The sequence below is a fragment of the Tachypleus tridentatus genome, chromosome 2 (assembly GCF_004210375.1).
Source record: "Tachypleus tridentatus isolate NWPU-2018 chromosome 2, ASM421037v1, whole genome shotgun sequence".
NCBI classification, from domain to species: Eukaryota; Metazoa; Arthropoda; class Merostomata; order Xiphosura; family Limulidae; genus Tachypleus; species Tachypleus tridentatus.
Window position 1 is genome coordinate 72,736,021 of NC_134826.1, and position 22,939 is coordinate 72,758,959.

Below are 22,939 nucleotides of genomic sequence, written 5' to 3' on the forward strand. Positions count from 1 at the left end.
ATGCATATAGGCGCCTACTTCTTTTGTACCTCTGCCAAGAACAGAAAGAAAACAATATATTGTCCAAATAGAGACGTCTTTACCTTATTTCGGTTATTGTCCGAAAATATACGTGTATTTTTTTTGCATTTATACTGCTAACTGGTATCCTCATTTAATATTATAGCTCAACAGGACAGGGGGTACTTTAGGGTTGTTGTTTTTCTTTTTCTACTTAGTTTAACGTGTCTAAAAGTTTCCGCCCTGAAGAAAAAAAAAGGTCGTCATCGTCACATTCGCGTGATGACCTACCCTTTCCAACAATGCTCTGTTTTATTTATCATTATTCGGTTACAATGTAGCTTTAGTTGTTAGACAAGTAAGGTTTGAATTAGGAATATAGATAAATCTGATTGTAGTTATTCTTCATTATGTTTATTTTATTCTACAGGGTAACAGGGACGATGATGTTTATTTTATTCTACAGGATAACAGGGACGATGATGTTTATTTTATTCTACATGGAAATTAACTCGGAAATTGACATCTTCAGTTCTAATATACACACGATTTTCTTAAACGTGTTTCAATTAATTCATGATATAAAAAGTAACTTGTTATATTTTGTATAAATTGAACGGACTACCATTGTGATTTTGATATTATAAAACAAAGAGAATAGGCATCAGAAACAAGATTAATGTTAAAGGAGTCTGTGCAAATTGTTCGTTGGACGTGAAAGGAATTTAAAAATATTACTAAAAATTTAATTTCTGTAATTATAGTACTTCGAAAATTATTTTGAAAATTATACTTGGAATTTTTATTCAGTCTCCGGACTTTTAGGGTTTTTCAAGAAGAAGAAAAGTACATTGTAGTATTTCAACCACACATGTCCGACATATCCATTGCACATTGGACTGGCTGAGAAGAAACAAACGTCGTCGTCAGCAATGGATATAACGGACACAGTGTGGTTGAAATACTAGTAAACACTTCTTTTGGTTTTGGAAAAACCCTTAAGGATTGAAGACTTAATAATAAATGTAGTGTTGAATATATGTTAGGCCTAATATTAATGTTTTTATTATAAGTAATTATACTCATGTTTCGTCGAAGTAATCAAACAAGACGTTCACAATATAAAAATTCTTGTGTGTGTTTAGGTTTTTCTTTCTCATAACTCCAAAGGTTTTTACTGTTTTCTGTTGACGTTTTCTCAGGTAGCCAGCATTTGGTAAAACTGTTCTTATGAAATATATATCTATATTGTCTAGAAGCCTGTTTAAAAAATCGTTGTAGTTGATTTTTATAACTTCTAGACGTTTAGATGTGTGTTTTCCTATAGCAAAGCTACATAGGCCTCTCTGCTGTGTCCACCGAGGGGAATCGAACCTCTGATTTTAGCGTTACCGCTAATCCACCGAGAGACAGACGTTTGATTATATATATATATATATACTTACGTGAATTCTAACACTACTCTGTTCTTTCTACGCATCGATAAGAGTAGAATTGTAACTGAGAAGAATTATGTTTAGTTTGGTTGTAATGTGGCGTCTGAACAGAAGAATTTACCTTGGAATTAATTAATTATTAGAATGAGATGGTTACACGGCTAAATATAGAGATGTTGTTTTTGGTTTGTTGATACCTAAATCTGAGTTAAAGATAGATCAGAACTATATTTACAATACCTCTATCGTAAAAACTGAAACTACTGACCATTACAGTCGGTTGTTAATAAGGGGTCATGCATTAGAAGGACGATGTATTTTCAATCGAACAATGTTTATAATAATTTTGAAATGCCCCCTAATCCACCCACGCTTCATAGTAGACGGCATAGCCATAAACTGAAACAGACGGCTGCATCGTACGATTCGAAGCAGATCGCCCAACCGGACGGGATGGTGTATGTGCGACTTCTTATTCCGTATAGTCCTGCCTATTCTTTTTGTGTTTGTATGCTCTGAAATACCTGCGTTCTTCCGTACGGAACGGTAAGTAGTAATACTGATACACCGTGTTTATTGTTGTAGCTCGTGCGACGACAAAGACGGATCCGTTGCACAACGAAAATGGCGCTAAATTATGATCTAGCTTTTCTGGAATTGACGAAAGAGGTTATGGTTTAACAACCAAGCATTGGCGCGATGAATTAGCTTCAGAACTTCATAAAATATCTTTTTTTTTTTTTTGCTGCAAGATTTATTTCGGATCGCTCTAGCAATATCGTTTAGTGTCAAAACGGATTTTATTTTTCTCGACAACGCCTTGTTGAAGATGATATTATTATTTTATGCAGTTATAAATCCCGAAAATTAGGTTTACAGTTGTATAGCTTATATTATTTCCACTAAAACGCAATACACTTCTGTGTTAGAATGTTCAGGAGTGAGGTGGTAGTGATATATTTCTGGTTTGTAATGTTTAGAAATGAAGCGGTAGAAATGTATTGTCTGTAATAATGTTTAGGAGTGAAGTGGTGGTAATGTTCTATTGTAATGTTTAGTAGTGAGGCGGTGGTAATATATTGTTTTGTTGTAATGTTTAGTAGTGAGGCGGTGGTAATATATTGTTTTGTTGTAATGTTTAGTAGTGAGGCGGTGGTAATGTATTGTTCTGTTGTACTGTTTAGTAGTGAGGCGGTGGTAATGTATTGTTCTGTTGTAATGTTTAGTAGTGAGGCGGTGGTAATATATTGTTTTGTTGTAATGTTTAGTAGGTGGTAATGTATTGTTCTGTTGTAATGTTTAGTAGTGAGGCGGTGGTAATGTATTGTTCTGTTGTAATGTTTAGTAGTGAGGCGGTGGTAATGTATTGTTCTGTTGTAATGTTTAGGAATGAGGAGGTGGTAATGTATTGTTTTGTTGTAATGTTTAGTAGTGAGGCGGTGGTAATATATTGTTTTGTTGTAATGTTTAGTAGTGAGGCGGTGGTAATGTATTGTTCTGTTGTAATGTTTAGTAGTGAGGAGGTGGTAATGTATTGTTCTGTTGTAATGTTTAGTAGTGAGGCGGTAGTAATGTATTGTTCTGTTGTAATGTTTAGGAATGAGGAGGTGGTAATGTATTGGGTGTGTTTTCTTATAGCAAAGCCACATGGGGCTATCTGGTTAGCTCACCGAGGAGAATCGAACACCTAATTTCAACGTTGTAAATCTGTAGACTTACCGCTGTACTAGCGGGGGACGTATTGTTCTGGGTCACTATTTTAGTGTATTGTTAAACAGTCTAAACCAGAAACGTGTTAGGACTAACTAATTTGTTAGAACTACGTTTCTTCAGATATTTATTAAAAGTCCCTGGTACAACTTCTTACCCAAAAACGTATTTGTGTCTGGTTATGCCACTTAAGTGAAAAATAATCGCCTTAAACGAATTATCAGAAACTGTAAAAAAAATAATTAAAACACCTTAAAGTTCATAATGACATTCGAACTATTTAGAAATGTACGTACATTATAGATACGATAAACATGCATGAGAGATTTAAGTTATAAAAACTGGTATACAAGTTTGACTTGAAATATAAACGTTAATCTATATAATGCTAATTTTAAACATATAATGCATCAGCGGGCCTGACTGTAACTTCGGATATACACGTTAAAACCTTTATCCATTAACTTAGGTAACTTTATCCGTTAACTTTAATTATTTCTATTCTTTTACTGCTACGAATATACATGTTAAACCTAACTTTATCCATTAATTTTAATTATTTATATTTTTGTACTGTTACGAATATACGTGTTAAACCTAACTTTATCCGTTAACTTTAATGATTTCTTTTCTTGTACTGCTAGGAATATACGTGTTAAACCTAACTTTATCCATTGATTTTAATGATTTCTATTCTTATACTGCTACGAGTATATATGTTAAACCTAACTTTATCCATTAATTTTAATTATTTATATTCTTGTACTGCCAGGAATATACGTGTTAAACCTAACATTATCCGTTAACTTTAATGATTTCTATTTTTGTACTGCTACGAATATACTTGTTAAACCTAACTTTATCCATTAACTTTAATTATATCTATTTTTGTACTGCTACAAATATATATGTTAAACCCCCCTCGGTGTGGATTCCTATACGTGGTGAGGGGACCTCCCAGGGAAGGTTCTGTTCTTTCAGTTTACTTCCTCTGGGATCTAAACACCACCCACGTGTTTGCCGTACGTGGCAACCCTTGAAGGGTAGGAGAGGATCCTGGTGGTTGAGGGGCCCAACCATAACACATCACTTTGGCCTTGAATTCCTATAGACGCGCGGCCTTCGGGTGGCCCCTTTGGGTCAGTCGGCCGGTCCACTCGGGCTAGAGTCAACCAAGTACCAGTGTTGGATGTTCTCAACAGGTGTTGTGGACATCATATCTGATGCTGGTGTTTGGGTATAGTGCTTACGAAACCCTGGCGTTGCTGAGTGTTCTTGTTTGATGTAGTGTGTGCCCTCGTAGGGCTCCATGGTGGGTGAGGTCAGTGGACACCGAAATTTCCCTTTTTTTATTATGGATCGTCCAACACCGGTTGTACTTCATTTTCTTATCCTACATTCTCTTCCAGACAAATCTTTAGGGCAAATGTTTCCCTTTTTAATTCAGAAGGCACTAGAGGGACTTTCTGGCTCTCCCAAGTCAGTAAAGAAGCTTCAGTCTGGTGACATAATGGTGGAAACATCTACATCTTAACACAGTGAATTCCTCTTGCATTCAAAGACAATTGGGGATATACCTATTGAGGTTACACCCCATGCTACTTTGAATTCATCACGTGGAGTTATTTTTGAGAGGGATTTGAAATACATCCCAGAGTCAGAGATTCTCGCTGGTTTCTCCACTCAAGGTGTTTCTGCAGTGAGGCATATCTCCACTCGCAAAGATGGAATTATGATGCCGACCAATGTCTTAATTCTGACATTTACATCACTACGTCCACCTTCCACCATCAAGGCAGGTTATGTTAACTGCAGGGTACGGCCATAAATTCCAAACCCTTTTCGATGTTTCCAGTGTCAGCGGTTCGGTCACTCAAAGACGTCATGTCGTGGTTCCTTGACGTGTGCTCGTTGCGGTGGCAAGGGCCATGATGCCTATGAGTGTGAAACGGACCCTCATTGCGTCAATTACAGTGGCTCTCGCCCTTCCTACTTTCGTTCTTGCCTTAAATGGTTGGAAGAAAAAGAGGTGCAGCGTTTAAAAACGATTTATAACATTACCTATCCTGCGGCTCGAAAATTGCTGTCCACCACCTCATCTCGGACATATGCTACTGCACTTCGTTCAACAACTACAGTGAGAGTGCAGAAAGATCTCTCTATGTCTCCAAGAGAATCGTTCTCAAAACAAATGAAAAGCCTTTTGACCTCCATGGTTAAAAAAATTGATGAATCAACTTCTACACCTATCTCTGTTCCTTCCATACATTCCAACAAATCCCAAGATCCACTTCCTTTTGTTCCAGGTACAGGCATTTCCTCGGATACATCTTCTTCTCCCAATTCATGATGCAAAATGATCATTTGTTCAGGTTCTCCGTCACTGAAATCCCCTTCCAACAGCAAAGGCCTGCCCAATCGACTCTTGGCAGGATCCATGGAGATCGATAGATCTCCCTTGAATAAAGACAGTAAAGAAAAAAGACGTGGTCATAAACAGAAGAGTTCTCCACCCAATTCGCCAGCACATAAATAAAAATTGCCACCTTGATACAATGGAACTGTCGAGGTTTACGTTTTAATCTGGATGGCATCAAAACACTGATTGCTTTCTACCATCCTGTATGTCTTTCCTTAAAGGAAACATTTCTGTAACCTGCCGATGCAGTCACCTTTCGGCGGTTTTCTTTGTATAGAAATGACAGGCTGTGTGATGGACGAATGTATGGAGGGGTGGCACTGTTGGTTGATCAGCATGTGCCCACCCTCTCTTTGTTACTTAACACACCCTTGGAGGCCGTGGCCATCCGTGTTTCCCTGGGTCATACCATCACTGTTTGTTCTCACTGGGCCTGGCATGGCCAAGCGCGTAAGGCGTGCGTTTCGTAATCCGAGGGTCGCGGGTTCGAGCCCGCGTCGCGCTAAACATGCTCGCCCTCCCAGTTGTGGGGGCGTATAATGTGACGGTCAATCCCACTATTCGTTGGTAAAAGAGTAGCCCAAGAGTTGGCGGTGGGTGGTGATGACTAGCTGCCTTCCCTCTAGTCTTACACTGCTAAATTAGGGACGGCTAGCACAGATAGCCCTCGAGTAGCTTTGTGCGAAATTCCCAAAAAACAAACAAACTTGTTCTCTCTACCTGTCGTCGGATCATTCAGACCTTGATGCTGTCATTGAACAGTTGCTGTCTCCATTTTTAATCCTGGAGTACTTTAATGGACATCTTCCCTTGTGGGGAAGTGCTGATATTGATGGGAGGGGTCGCTCTGTAGAGCGTATGCTTTCTGATCACAACCTTTCTCTTTTCAATACTGGTTCTTCTACTTTTTTCCATGCACCTAGTCAATCCTTTACTGCTCTTGATTTCTCAAAAATGCTCCCCTTCATTATTTTCCCATTTTTCATGGAGGGTTGACAATAATCCACGAGGCAGTGATCATTTTCCTATGATTTTGAGAGATGCCACCCGACCCGCGTGCCTCAGCGGAAGCTGAATCACGCAAACTGGTCCTCTTTCACTGCTCTCTCAGAACTTGATATTGCCATCGTCTGTAAGCCACCAGTAGACGACTGTGTTGCAACAGTAACTGACTGTATCATACAAGCAGCTGCTCAATGTATTTCTAAAACTTTGACACGTTTTCCACGATATCCTCGTCCGTGGTGGAATCCTGCTTGCCGCATGGCACGGAAGTCTCAAAAACGAGCCAGGGTTACTTTCCGTAGATATTCCACACTCGAACCCTCATCGCTTTCCAGCAGGTCCGTGCACATGCTCGGTGATTAAGGAAGCTTGGATTAAGTTTAGTTTATAACCAGCATATCTTCTACTACCTGTTCCAAAGTCATATGGGACAAGATTTGAAAGGTCAATGGGCAATAGAATTCTGTCCTTCTCACGATCTTGCTCTCTGATGGCGAGAAAATAGCTGATACCCGGAGTATAGCCGATACCCTAGGTGAAAGCTTTTGCTGGGTATCTAGCACTTTTCCTCCACCTTCTTAGCCATCAAGACTCAGGCAGAGCGATCACATCTTTCCTTTTGGGCTGATTGTCTCTAAAACTATAATCGAACCTTTACACTGGTGTAACTTAAATTGGCAGTACATCGGTTGGACCTGATGATGTACACTATGACATGCTGCGCCATCTATCTCCTGCTTTTCTTGCTATTCGTCTGATTGTTTTTAACCGGATTTGGCAGGAGAATGTTTTCCTGTTGCCTGGAGCCAGGCTATTGTCCTACCTTTCTCTAAGCGTGGGAAGAATCCCAAGATTCCTTCAAACTACCGTCCAATTGCTTTGACAAGCTGTCTCTGTAAGACCTTAGAGAGGATGGTTAATGCTCGTATTGTTTGGTTCCTCGAATCAAACAACCTCCTCTCGCCCACCCAGTGTGGGTTCCGACGATAGCGCTTCACATGGGCTACCTGATTCGACTTGAAACGTCAATCAGAGAAGCATTTCTCAAACGACAACATCTTGTATCAATATTCTTTGACATTGAGAAGGCTTATGATACAACATGGAGGTATGGCGTTTCTGAGACTTCCATATATATAGGTTATTAATGGCCTGTTTTTATTAAAAATGTTTAGTGGACCGGAGATTCCAAGTTCGTGTGGGTTCGACACTTTCCTGTTATTTTCTACAGGAACTTGGAAGTCCCTCAGGGCTGTGTTCTGAGTGTCACACTTTTCAGTATAAAAATTAATGCCATCACTGAACAACTCCTTCTCACTGTTGCAAACGGGCTCTATGTTGACGACTTTCACATCTCATGTCAGTAGTCGAACGTAAGGTATATTAAGCGGCAGCTACAGACTGCCCTCAATCGTTTACTAAAGTAGACCATAGCAAACGGCTTTAATTTTCTCTCTCTAAAACCGTTTACATGCACTTTTGCCGCTAACGGGGTTTTCACCCTGATCCTGAACTGAGTATCGGTGAAGTTGTGCTGCCAGTGGTCCATGAGACAAAGTTCTTGGGACTTATCTTTGACCGTAAGCTGACCTTTATGCCACACATCAAGCAGCTATGGGTCAAAAGTATAAGAGCAATGAACATCCTCCGTGTTCTCTCTTCTACCACTTGGGGAACGGATCGATGTTCTATGCTAAAGATATATTGTGCTGTTATTTGATCGAAACTCGACTATGGATTACTGGTCTATGGCCCTGCCAGACCCTCAGCTTTAAAGATGCTGGACCCCATTCATTATCAAGGACTTCGGCTCTGCACTGGGGCTTTTCGCACTTCCCCAATTCAGAGCTTATACATAGTCTCATGAACCTTCTTTGCACCTCTGCCGTTTACAGTTGTCTTTACTATATGCTTCGAAACTTCGTTGCTTTCCAAAGCATCCCATCTGGGGTTGTGTTTTCCTTCCTCGTTGAGCCATACATTTTTGAAACAGACGGTCTGCCATTGCTCATTTTGGCCTTCTTATCCATTCACAGTTGGATGAATTGGGTCTGTCCTTGGATAACATTGTTGTATCCACTGGTCAGGCCGTCCCACCAGGGCTTCCCAAATGTGACCTTTCTCTAAGTCAGCTGGGAAAAGCAGATGCTCCCGATTGGAAGTACCATCTTTTATTTGCTGAACATCTTTCGAACCATCTTTCCATTCTTATTTATACAGATGGTTCAAAATCAGGTGACTCTGTGAGCTCTGCCATGGTTTGTTGCGGTTCGGTGGTTGCGTGCAGAATCCCTTCTACAGCTTCTGTGTTCACTGCTGATCTGTACGCCATTTCTCTTGCCATGGATAACATAGAAGCTAAGCAGTACTCAAACTGCACTATTTATACTGACTTGCTTAGTTCTCTACTGGCCCTGGAATCGCTTCACGTTAGTTCACACCCTGTTCTCGTCGATATTCAAACCGACTGGCCCATTTCTCTTTAACGTCCACTTTTATCCTGTTTCTCTTGATACCGGGCCACGTTGGTATTCGCGGGAACGAGCTCGCCGGCACCGCAGCTAAATCTATCTGCTCTTGCACTATCACCGCTGTGCTTGTTCCATACATGGACTATGGTCCTGCATCCAAGGCTCGGCTCCGTGCCAGCTGGCAGTCGACTTGGAGTGAGCAACGCGAAAACAAGCTTTTCCAAACAAAACCCTATATTGGACTTTGGCCGTCTTACTTCCTTAAGGATTGGAAAGAGGAAGTTGTTCTAACTAGACTGTGCATTGGTCACAGTTTTTTAACTCATTGTTTTCTTTTATCTGGAACTGATGCACCAGTGTGTAGTTTGTGTAACACTCAGATCACAATAAGCCACATTTTACTTTCTTGCTGTCGTTACGACTCTCAACGACGGCACCATTTTAAACATGTTCTGTTCCAAGGTTTGTCCATAAAGTCAGACAGTGTTATTGGTGATTGTGACACTATTCATCTTGGTAGTTTTGTGAAGGCCATTAATCTTTTTAATGTTATTTAAGTTTATTAATTTATACATTAGACCTTTTTAATGTGGCTTCCTTTTAAAAATCACAATTCATCTAGTTTGAATTGAAATTAGAAACTGGCCGTAACATTAAGTAACTCGAAACCAGGACTGGAAAGGCCAACTTCAGGTGACTGACGCTGCTGTTTGAACTACTTGTTACTCATCCTGGTGAGTTATTATTACAATTTTACTTCAAGTCTTTTAAAACTTTTATTACTTTCCTTTTTGAAAATGGCCACAATGTCAAATAACTCAGAGCCAGAACGGATAACATCAGGTGACTGACGGTGGTTTTTGTACTTACCTGTTAGTCTTCCTTGTGAGCTATGATAATTACAGTTACACTACAGAAAGTCCTTTACAACTTGTATTACTGTAATTTTTCTCTTAACGTTGTAGACTAGATGTAAACATTGGTTTTATGCTATTTATGTGATTTTTTTAAACTTTGTAAATTTACTTTAATTTTATCTTTTTACCAGATGTTTGGCGCAGATAGCCTAGCTGTTTTGTGCCATAAAACACTAAATCAACCAACCAACCATTAACTTTAATGATTTCTGTCCTTGTATTGCTACGAATATACATGTTAAACCTAACTCCATTAACTAATGAGTTCTATTTATGTACTGCTACAAATATACCTGATGAGCCCCTGATGCCCCTCAGCATATCGCACTATCCCTGCTCTAATACTTGCTGCTATACTCTGCGAACTGACTTTCTCACTCAGTTCAATATCTTGTTATTTTATACTATAAATGTACGTCTGCTCTCTTCTGTTTCTTTGAATAAAAATAAATAAAACGTGGCTTAGGAGCAAATGTTTAAATAGTTTCTGCACTTTAACTGATTTTACTAAGATGCCTGCAGTAAAAGGAAGAAAGTCTCAAGGCTTTCTATTAAGTGTGTTAGGCCTAACATTTTCACAGATCGTACACTAGAAATTCCACTTGTCAATTTTTTTTTAATTGACTCTTTGAAGGGTCTTATTAACTTATTCTCTTGATGGAATACAAGTGTTCGGCGACTTGCACGTAAAAATCCACCATGGACTAATTCCGTTAGAAACGTATATTCAATCGAAAATGTTGTGTTTTTTTAGTTTTTTCAGCGCGGATTTACACAATGGATTTTCAGCGTTCTGTTTACCACCGGGAATCGAACCCCAGATTATATAAATGTAAATCCAGAAACTAACCGCTGACTTACTAGAGACGTTTTTCCTTCCTTATGTTTTATGTTATACGTATTATCTTTCTCCTTACATCTATTAATCACCTAAATTTAATAATCATGAAACCAAATTTACCAATAAAGGGGCCCCGCGTGCCAGGTGGTAAAGGCGCCTGACTAGCATTCTGGGGGTCATGGGTTCAAATATCCGTCCCACCAAATATGCTTGCCCTTTCATCCGTGGGGACGTTATAATGTATCGTTCTTCCTTTGTAAAGTGTTTTCTTATAGGAAAGCCACATCGGGCATTCTGCTGAGTCCACCGAGGGGAATCGAACCCCTGAATTTAGCGTTGTAAATCCTTAGACTTACCGCTGTACACGTTGGTAATGAAGTAGCTCGAGAAATGGCGGTGGGTGGTGATAACCAGTCGTCTTTTACTACTAAATTAGGGACAGCTAGCGCAGACAGCCCTTGTGTAGTTTTGCTCGAAGCTCAAAACAAAAAAAACAATAAAGAAACTTCTGTCTTGTTTTACTCAACTGTTAGTTGAATTTTAAAAATTGGGGGGGGGCGTTCTAAAAGCTTAACCACTACTTCATATGGTAGCACCTTTAATTTATTTTACCACAAAATCTTTAACACTCATCAGTATACGTGTGTAATTAAATACTTTACGCATGCACTATACTATGGTTTAGGTTTTGGTTCCTGCACGCATATAAAAAAATTATAGAACCTACGTATGGCTGGCTACTTCTTCAACATGAGTATTAAAAAAACTGTTCAAATAAATAAATATTTAAAACCTATACATTTATCTTTCTTTCATTAGTCTCCCTCCCCTCTCCAGTGTTTCGACGTTAAGTCTGAAGGCTTATAACACAGTTCCTTACTTCCCACTCTTAAGATGTGCATATAAGCTATTTAAAACATTAGTGTTAACTGTGTGGCGGGTGAACTCGCGAAATGAATAAACTTGTACTTCGGTTTTACGTTTATACGTAAACTGTCCACATGATTTAATTACTGTCAAATTTAGCTCTGATCATTTGAATGTAATGTAAACCCCACACCTACGCCATTAGTGAAAAAGTCCATTTTCGCCCCGGAAATCCTATTTAAGTTGTAGTACTTACTGTAGGAGGGCACGGAAAGGCGTCGTTTAGATGGCACGAATTTTCGTTGTCTGTTTGCAACAGACGTTCGGGGCACTTTTTAACAATGCGATCACAGATCTGTATACAACTTGATATTAGGGGCTAGCTGTTTATTTACGTGTGAGGCACGACTCTATCAGTAAATATTTTTAAGATCTACCACCAAACCCCCTACACACCCTCTATTTTTCTAGTTGTCGGGGCCACCACCTAGCCCTTTGGCAGTGGGTGGCGAGCAGTACTTTTTAGATATATTTGCTGCATTGTTGTTTCTTTACTTATCATAGGGTGTTGAGTTTTCAAGAAGCATAGTTACCTATCGAAACCGAGGAGTTTTTAGAAAATGGGCTGAGATACTTTTCGTTTTCAGTATCTCTAGCAATCACTATAATTATACGTGGCATTATAGTTGAAACATTAAATAAATGATTATTACAGAGAATGCGTGCACGCACATACACGCACAATGACATAAGCGAAACTGTCAGCGTTCGTGCTTTCGAAGTAATGGCTTTTCGCGGGGTTTCATTCCCCTAGTGTTCTCTTTTATTAAGTAAACAACTAAATCCTCCATTTTCTTATCTTTAAACCGTAAGAGTTAAATGCGAAAGTTTGTAAATGTTGGTCTGTAGCGAAGTTCAGAGTGAACTGTTGTTTCGGTGTTAGAGATTTGCTCTAAGGAAAGCGCATCCGTGAACCTTAAGACATTGAGAGGAAATGCTTAAGTTGAATGCTTACAAAAAAAAAAAAACCTGTTTAAACTTGTGATGAACATACAGTGTTGGTTGGAAGAATAGATACAGACGTGAAATAAATCTTTCTATATTTTGTCATTCTCGTTGTTTGATATGCGTTTAAATCGTGAAATTAAAATTCCGAACATTGTAAGTAACGAGCAAGAAGATAACAGCCGTGTATTTTGGCGGGAAAATGGATGTGCCGTGAATGATGCACATGAATAGAAACGAGTTACTGAATATATTATTGCACACTGATAGCTGTTATGGATTGCCTAACTTGGACAGTTCATGATGCGGTCATGACGGGAAGATCGTTCATGTATGACAAGGAAATCAGGCCTTCTTTGTTTACTGTCGCGTTCTTTTCTCTTGTAATTATCTTTATATCTACAAATTCAATAGATATACAATTGTATAACCTTCAATGTAGAAAACTCAGTCGTTTTCGTATATTAACGACGTTATGGTTTACTTATGTGTATAAGCCTCAGATTTTAACAGTGGTTGTTCTAAACTCGTGTTTTAGCAAGATTTTCAAGTTATTAACTCGAAGCTGTGTTAGTGTCGATGAGATATATAACAAACCATCAGCAATTTGTATGGAACGACGGTGGAACATATCAAATAACGTACTTCGTATTCCACTTTGTATCTACGTTATCTGGTATTAAGTATTGTTGGGACAAAAATCGGAACACTTATAGATTATTCTTATTTTTGAACCTGTTTTAACACCCGCCTCCATTACTAGACTAGGTTTATTTAAACGTTACTTATTATTATATGAACCTGCGAATAATAAACAACACTTATTTCACACTTTAGAATTGAAGGTTTGGTAAAATATAAGGAATCTACTTGGGGTAAGAGTGGTACTATAATTCATTTTTTCTTTTCTTTTTTGCCGGTTGAAACATTTTAACCGATAAGTGGAGGGAAAGAATCTATTGTCTGTTTAAATATTTTGTATTTATTATGTATGCGTCAAATTGTGGATTTATAACTTTGTTAGTAACATACGAATCACCCTACAAAAAAAAAGAAAGAAAAAAAGCCCGGCATAGCCAGGTGGTTAGGGCGCTCCACTCGTAACCCGAGGGTTGCGTGTTCGAATCCCCGTCACACCAAAGATGCTTGCCCTTCCAGCCGTGGGGGTTATTATGTGACGGTCAATCCCACAGTTTATTGACGAAAAGAGTAGCCCAATATTTGGCGGTGGGTGGTGATGACTAGCTGCCTTTCCTCTAGTCTTACACTACTAAATTAAGGACGGGTAACGCAGGTAGCCCCGTGTAGCTTTGCGCGAAATTCAGAAAAAACAAATACATTAAAAACCTAAACAATACCAGTACAGCAATTTATATCACTAATGTTTGCCGGAGTACTCTTAAACATTGTACATAGAAAATGAATGGTTTCTTTCCAGTGATTTCTATCAATGTTTTTTTACAGTGAGCAATGTAACAGGAATAGTAAGTACAATATTATTAAATATCAGGTAATATATACAGCCCATCCAGGGGCGTAGATTTTTTACACCCGATAGGGGGGGATGATTTTTGCAACCACTTATGTGGACTGTTCAATTTGCAAATTGGTAATCTCTGATTACGTGAACCTGAAAGCTGTAAACATGCAGTCACAGAGTAATCTCGTTGCCACGGTACTTGCAACTTAGGCCTACTGACTGATACTTACAAACTATCGCTTAAATCGAAAAGCTTAGAAGCACGCCTATATTAAAGATGTACATTTCGGCTACTGAAAAAGCCTACATCTAGGCCTAATTATGTAATTCGATTAGTAAGAACACGAGAATCACGAGAACAAACACACAATTTGTAGGCCTGTGATGCAATAAAACAATTCAACAGACCAAACTGTAGGGTGGATGATTGTATGCACTATACCCCCCACCTAAAATGAAGGGTGGATGTATACCCTCCATCCCCCCCAGGATCTACGCCCCTGAACCCATCGGTAGTAAACTTTACATAAAAATAAGATAATAATTCGTGAGTTGCACTCCTCCAGTAGTAGACGGTATGATTTGTGATGCGCGTGGTATGTAGACTGCCTTTTTAGAGTATTTTAATAACAGATAGGTTCAGCTTAGTAATACAAGACCAAAATTAACATGTTTTAAGAAAAACAGAAAAGTTATTGTTTAATGAACATTTAAATAGTAGTGCATAGATGGAGTAAACTCCTAAATGTAGTACATGGGTAGCATTGGTTAGTGGGTATAATTCTGGAATATTTACTTGATTCAGACTTCGTGATCAGGCTCTATTGCTACATGTGAATGACTAATTCTAGGTTAAGCCTAAAGTATCATGAGGAAGCTCGACACTTTCGGATAACCTATCTATAATTACTGATTCTGAGTTAAGCCTAACAATATCTTGAGAAAGCTCGATAGTTTTACGTAACTTGTATATAATTACTGATTATGAGTTAAGCCTAATATACCATGAGAAAGCTCGACATTTTCGGATAACCTATCTGCAATTACTGATTCTGAGTTAAGCCTAACATATTATAAGGAAACTCAATAGTTTAATGTAACTTGTATATAATTACTGATTCTGAGTTAAGCCTAACATATCATTAGGAAGTTCAGTAGTTTCAGATAACCTGTTCATAATGGCTGGTTTTAAGTCAAGCCTAACATACCATTTAGAAAATTAATAACTAAATATAAAGTGTCTATGAAAAACGATTCCTATCAATAACCGATGCTTTGATAAGTTCAACTCATACTTGCCATATTTATGTTCTAGATATAAAATGATCGTTTTCGTCTTTTTGGAATTTGTTGTCATCAAAATTGAAATTATTTCACGTTTCCATAATAGCTTATTTATATCAAAGACTCGATTGTGTATTTTGAATGGGACCATCGCATGCCGTTTATTATGCGTGTTAAAATGCTGTGCAAGTTAGGCCTTTCATAAATTTTTGAACGTTGGTACTAGTTTGAAATGGCACGACATCATATAGTTTTAATTAGATTTACGTTGTTTTCCATAAATATAAAAGTCACTTAGTTCTCGTCAGTTCTTTTCTCAACATAAATAATTTGGACTGGCCATGTCAGAAATCGTGTTTTGTTAATAACGAGCTAAACGTATAAAAAAAGAAAAAAATTCTATACACCAAGGTTAATGCAAGCATTCTTCGGCTCAACTATCTTTATGGCTGTTTCCATAAATAAACTGCCTTTGTTTTCTCCGTTTATAACCACAATGTGCGTAAAAGCTTAACCTAAGCTAACGAATGCACAATATGATTTACTACAACGGTATTCGTTGGTAGCTATAACAACATAAAAGACGAAGTAAAATCGTTGTCAGTCTGACTAAATCTCAATTTTTGCAATTTAAGTCGTGTAACAGTGCGTAACACTGTTTGATAAAATTATATTATTGTAATTTCACGTTTTATTGTATTTTTTCAATTGTTTAGCTAATTTTCATCATAATTCCTCCACCTCTTTTGTTTCTGTGATAATATTTTCTCTGCAACAGGTAGTAAGTGAAGTCATGGTTAATCTACTAAGAAAGTAATCTTACTGCCATTTGTAACAACAAGAAAAAAGAGAGAATTTTACCACCCTCTGCACACAGAAAGAAATGAATGAGAAAACTCACGATCTTCTGAACAAGAAATGAGTGAACAATCATATTACCATGTTTACGTAGGAATAAATGAGTGAACAATCATACTACTCTGTGTACGTAGAAATAAATGAGTGAACAGTCATACTACTCTGTGTACGTAAAATAAATGAGTGAACAATCATACTACTCTGTGTACGTAGGAATAAATGAGTGAACAGTCATACTACTCTGTGTACGTAGAAATAAATGAGTGAACAATCATACTACCCTGTGTACGTAAAAATAAATGAGTGAACAGTCATACCATCCTTTGTACACATGAAAACGTGGATGAACAATTTTACCACCCACTATACACAAGAAAACGTGAATGAACAATTTTACCACCATATGCAACATAAAAACACGAGTGAGCAAACTGGGTTCTATTAACCGTGTTCACCACGTGTAGTTGAACCACGAATTTTAGCGTTGTAAGTTCATGAATTTAATCCACCAGGGATTTTAAAAATCTTCATTCGATGCAGGATTCGAGAAACTAAACCTTCTTGTTTGTTTTGAAAGCAGACAGACTCACGGTACACCAGCTCCAACAGTTCTACTTGCTGTGAAAACTAGGCCCGGCATTGCAAGGTGGTTAGGGCGCTCGATTCGTAATCTGAGAGTAGTGGGCTCGAATTCCTGTCACACCAAACTACCTTCACCCTTTCCAACTGTAGGGGCGTTATAAGTGACGATCAATCCCACTATTCGTTCGTAAAAGAGTAGTCCAAGAAAACTAGGCCCGGCATTGCAAGGTGGTTAGGGCGCTCGATTAGTAATCTGAGAGTAGTGGGCTCGAATTCCTGTCACACCAAACTACCTTCGCCCTTTCCAACTGTAGGGGCGTTATAAGTGACGATCAATCCCACTATTCGTTCGTAAAAGAGTAGTCCAAGAGTTGGCGATGAGCGGTGATGACTGGCTACCTTCCCTCTAGTCTTACACTACTAAATTAGGGACGGCTAGCGAAGATATCCCTCGTGTAGCTTTGTTCAAAATTAAAAAACAAACAAACAAAAAAGCTGTGAAAATTAAGACGTTTTACGTTACATCGAGAATTAATATGTACTTCCAGACTCTAGATGTCATGACATCTTTAACACATTTCCATAAATACCAATGGAGATAATTGAAATTATTTAGGGGTAATATATTTTCTCCAGTGCCACAAGATTTTCATCAAACACTTCGAACTACTTTCCAGACAGTCGTGGAGTTGGTTGAAATGGTTCTTCACGAGTGCGTTGTTGGAGGTATAGAAGTTGCGATATAAAACCATGCACATCTGGAGGTTTGGTTAGCCTCTCCAAGAAGTAAACCAATCTTCTTGACCAAATGATTCCATTTACTAATTTTTACTGTCAGGGATAATTAGGTTATGTATGAGAAGCTGTTACACGTATAGAAGAATCGTCAACACTGTAATATCTCTTGTACTTGAATGTGGAAGCACATTTACATGAATATAATAGTATTGTCTGCTTTAACTCCGCAGGGTGTGGATGGATCTTCACCAAAATTGGTATGGAGATTCATTGGGTTTGTGGGGGACATACAAATTTTCAGGTTTACTTTTTTGCATAGGTGTTTTTACCACTACTCTGCACCCGGTTGATAAATCGTCACCAAATTTGGTATGGAGGTTTGTTGGGTCCATTCGGAGATACGGGCAGATTTCCGGTTTCACATTTTGTGTTATACAGTTTTTGTAGGCGTTTTCCACTTTTTTTCAATTACATTTAAGGGAAGCAACTTTTCATATTCTAAGATAACCTTTAATTAATCATGATTTTATCTAACTTCCAGCTATGATAACGAGTTGACAAACAACGATATGTGAACATAATGAAATGTTTTGTATCTAAAGAAGACAGATTATGTAATATGCCCCCCCAAGAAAAATCAGTTCATTAAGCTCATAAATCGTTGTTTTTCAACTCATTAATAATATCTACTCTTTTTTTTTTGTCAACTTATTACTAATGTTTCCTATATAATTTTTGAGTAATTTGAGTAAAGAAAACCGTGGTTTCCTAGGAGATTAATCGATTTAAAAATCATGCCTTTATAAGCATAATATATATGTCTGATTGTGAGATACACCTAAATGCTTACGTTATCAAATGCGCTTACTAACAGAATAACTATAATAAGGCTTACCCTGAATGTCTACCATTTTCTCCGGACGAACGAGTTTCACGCCCCAATGAGGCAGGCCTTACAGGTCCCGCGTGATGAGGCCTATTATTTCAACAAGCGTTTGTTGTTAGCATATTGTTCAACGGTAGATGGCATAGAACCTTGGCTTTCATCCTTACGAATTTCACTTAAAGAGCGAAGAGCTTCTTTGAAGGTGAGTGAATCATGCTTTTCCCCAGTCGACGTGAAATATATTACAGGTGAAGAAGCAGGGAGGGTGATGTTCTGGGTCGATGCGCGAGCAAATCTGATGAAGAGAGGAGAGAGGCCGTAGTCGTAGCTAACCATCTGTCTCGTATAGGAATGAATAATAAACAGACTCTAGCTGTTAGCCGTGTTCCTGCTGTGTGCTAGTGGTTAAGGCAGTAGACATTTTAGATTAAATACCATTGAAGTGGAGAAAAGCTAACAAAGCATGCTTTAACAGGTGTCTCGCTATTTAAGGTAACCTTGAACTATTTCAGTATGATTTATCTGTGCAGTGTAGAAGCTAAAATGATTCGGCGCCTCTTTATTCACGTGCCTGCTGTCAGTTTTTTTGAGTTCGTGATTATTTGACTGTTTTGGTCGTATTTCGATATTCGAGAGAAGAGTTTGTGATGAACATAGAGATACATAGCCATCCCCTAAAGCTACGAAAGGTGAATTAAAATCGTTTTCCAAAACTATGTGCTAGTGTGAGACGGTAATTTTTATCTTTTCTCCTACTGATTTCCTCTAGTAAGTGTTTTTTGTTTGTTTATATTCAGTTATAATTTGAGCAAAATGGTTTCTTCCAATTTTCAGTTTTCATTGAAAAAAACAACGACACAGAAATAATATTGTTTGCTACCAACCATGACAACGGAAAGTAATAATATTGTTGGCTACCAACCGTGACAACGGAAAGTAATAATATTGTTGGCTACTTACCATTAACAACAGAAAGTCTCTTTTCTATGGACATTGAGAGTGTTGAATTATCAGTATAGAAGAAATATGAGCTTTCTTTCTATGTCAAGCCGGTGGAAGTGGAGAAAAAATACAGATTTTCCTTCTATGTCCGTTGAATCGGTTTGTTTTTCGAATTTTGGTCAAAAATACGCGAGGGCTATCTGCGCTAGCCGCCCCTGATTTAGCAGTGATAGACTAGTGGGACGGCTGCTAGTCATCACCATCCACCGCCAATTAACCCTTGGGTTAATCTTTTAACAACAAATAGTGAGGTTGACCGTTACATTATAACGTTCCCACGGCTGAAAAGGCGAGCATGTTTGATGGGACAAGGATTCGAACCCGCGACCCTCAGATTGTGAGTCGAACGCCCTAACCATCAGGTCTCACTCAGGTCAGTTTGTAATTGGGATGTTCCCGAGCTAATCATACAATGTTATACGTTATTGGTATATTTGCTAATCGCATGGTTCTAGCACCCTGACCAGCTGGGTATGCCGAGGCTTGTTGTATCGGATTGTGGAAGGAAAGATGTTTTCTTTCGATAGCCGTTGAATAGGCAAACAGGAAAACTTTTATTTATTATGGGGAAGCTACTAGTAAAAGAGAACGATCGTTAGTATCTTGTAAACTATTACAACGGTACACTTTTTAATGAGTAAAAGTAAGAGGGCATCCGCAGAAACCGCGGCACCTAAAATTCTTTTAAACAGAATTAGAGTATTCTTTGATAGAGTGTTTAGGCAGAATGTTCATGAAATTTTGTAAAATATACAGCAACTGCCTGTTGTTGAGACATAACAGGCAGTTGCCATCCATTCTAGAAAGTTTCATCAGGATTAGAGTAAATTAATCTTTGAGATCATAGTCTTCATTAAATACGCCAATCGAAATAGTGAGACTTTCAGAGTACAAAACTGTGATTATTTATCAAAAGATAACAGAGCTATAAGCTCACCTCAGTGTCACAGCGGCACGTCTGTGGACTTAGAACGTTACAAACCGTCTTCTGATACCCCTAATGGTCAGAGCACAGATAGCCCGTTGTGTAACTTTGTACTTAACTACAAATAAACAAGCTAGGAGCTAAAAAATCTGTACTTGAAAAAGAAAAACTCAGCGCCGTTCTATACAGTTCACAATTTTAAAGTTGTAGAAAATGACTAAAACCAATTAATTATTTTTGGACACATAAATTTAACTAAGTTTGATCAATCTTCTTATCTTCTGAACATACTGTCAGTAACAAGTTTATTTTCGGGTTATTCTGCCTTAAAGTCACGAACTTGTACATTTAGCACTTTACTCAGGGTATAGAGAAACTGATCATGCATACTTGAAATCGATGGTAAGTATTGCACATTTTCTGCGGGAATAAGCGCGAGGAAATAAAAACTAAGAGCTTCAGGAAAATGGCTTCTTACAATTGAAAGATATATATTGTAGAGTACGAACGTCAATGCTGCATATCAGAAAAAGAAGTCGTTGGATGAGTTTACAGTAAGCTTTATTGTATGTTGTTAAGCCCATAACTATACAACGTGCTGGCTGTATTGTACCAAACACAAATATCGACACCTGAATTTTAATGGTGTGGACTTCCAGTCTTACCACTAGGTTTTTTAACGTTGTAAATCAAAGTTATACCTTCACCACCGACGCTACGTAAATCATGCAGTTTGTTGCTAAGTTTTGTTTTGTTTTTTAATTTCGCACAAAGTTACTCGAGGGCTATCTGTGCTAGCCGTCCCTAATTTAGCAGTGGAAGACTAGAGGGAAGGGAGCTAGTCATCACCACCCACCGCCAACTCTTGGGCTACTCTTTTACCAACTAATAGTGGGATTGACCGTCACATTACAACACCCTCACGACTGAAAGGGCGAGCATGTTTGGCGCGACGGGGATGCGAACTCGCGACCCTTAGATTACGAGTCGCACGCCTTAACACGCTAAGCCATGCCAGGCCCGTTTGTTGCTAAAGCAAATAAGAAATAAGTGTGAAATTTCGCATTTTTATATTCATTTTACTATTTACTAAATTGGAATAGAATTTGTATGTTCCTTTTCAGGACCTCTTGCTAACAATATTAATTAATTAATATTTTAAAACAGACACGGACTGCTTGTTAAAGACGAGGTAGACATATTTCACGTAAGACTGTATAAAGCTAATATATATTTTACTAGTGGAACGATATTATATGGTTTCGTGATATTAAGATGGAAGATAAAAAAACAATACAAAGAAATGGATAAATCACAAAACGAGTCATCCGATAACTCGACTACTTTCGGATAGTGTTCGGGTTATCGGGTGTCTTGTTTCGTGATTTATCGTGTGATGGATTCTTGTTGGCAGCTGACTGAGAATGACCAAGATAAAATGTACAAATGGTGTTCTGAGAGTCAGACTTGACGCAGATGACGCTAGAATTATATTTATCGACTAAAGATCAAAGTTATGGTTTACTTGAACATTTCAGATTTCAATTCGAGTTTAAAATTTAGCCTCTTATTGTTTTTGTATAGAAAAAAAAACTTCTTCAATCAATGAAATTTAGAAAAAAAAAAGGAAGGTGGTGATGATTGTTCTCTATCTTTCTCTTTGCAGCCCTAAGCTACAGCACTGTTTTAAACAATTGTTATTTAAAGTTGAACAATTGAGGTATAGTGTTAGCACACAAGTAATTAAACGAATAAGACGTAATACCGGTAGAAATGAATACTGTGATACTGTCCTAGAAAATGTAGCAACATCAATTTTTAGTATGAGACTCGTAGTTCAGTAGGTTTCAGTTCTAAACTGTATATCATCTCGTTTCTTAGCGAAAGGACGATATTATATAAATAGTTTAAACCGGCTGTACTGAGGTACGAGATTAACATTGTTTAAACACACGGAGAAGAATTGAGGGCCTTGGAGGAGTGGGGCATAGGAGGATCAGTTGTGAATATCATTCTGGAATTTGATGACAGTCGGTTCAGCGGATACACATATTTTTGACCAATAATTGTTTAGATACAGATACGTATATTTTTTGATGAATAATGGTTTAGATACGAGCGGTTATGTTGGCGCATTTCAGGTAGCTTCTAAAAACTGCTTAAACTATACACTATAGATCATAAGCATATAACTAAGACGCTTACAAACCACAGATATATTATACAGGGTGTTCGGAAAGCTACTGTGCAGTTTTGTAATCATATTTTATTCACTCTATTTCAAGCCAGCAACTGATAGCGGTGTTTAGAAACAAAATAAAAATGATCCAGGCCTGTATTGATGCCAACAGGGGTCACTTTTAAACATTGTTTATAATTGTCATTCATATTTATCTCCTGTATTCTATATTGAAACATGTCTGTTAATAAATATATAAGTGTACAGTGACTTTCCGAACACCCTGTATATTTACTGTAAATCTACACGTGTGTGCACATCAAAAATAAAAAGT

The 22,939-nt window shown here is 38.0% G+C and overlaps 1 protein-coding gene across 3 annotated transcripts in view; it reads left to right on the forward strand.

The window, feature by feature from the left end:
• The window catches only part of LOC143244214 (homeobox protein cut-like), a 316,853-nt gene that overhangs the window by 165,443 nt on the left and 128,471 nt on the right, over positions 1-22,939 (forward strand). The window contains exon 1 of one of the 3 annotated variants that reach the window (XM_076488465.1): positions 1,842-1,982. The exons of the other annotated variants lie outside the window; for them this stretch is intronic. The gene's annotated coding sequence lies outside the window, so the exon portion shown is untranslated. Of the gene's footprint in view, positions 1-1,841; positions 1,983-22,939 lie in introns of those variants that run through there. 3 annotated transcript variants of the gene reach the window in all.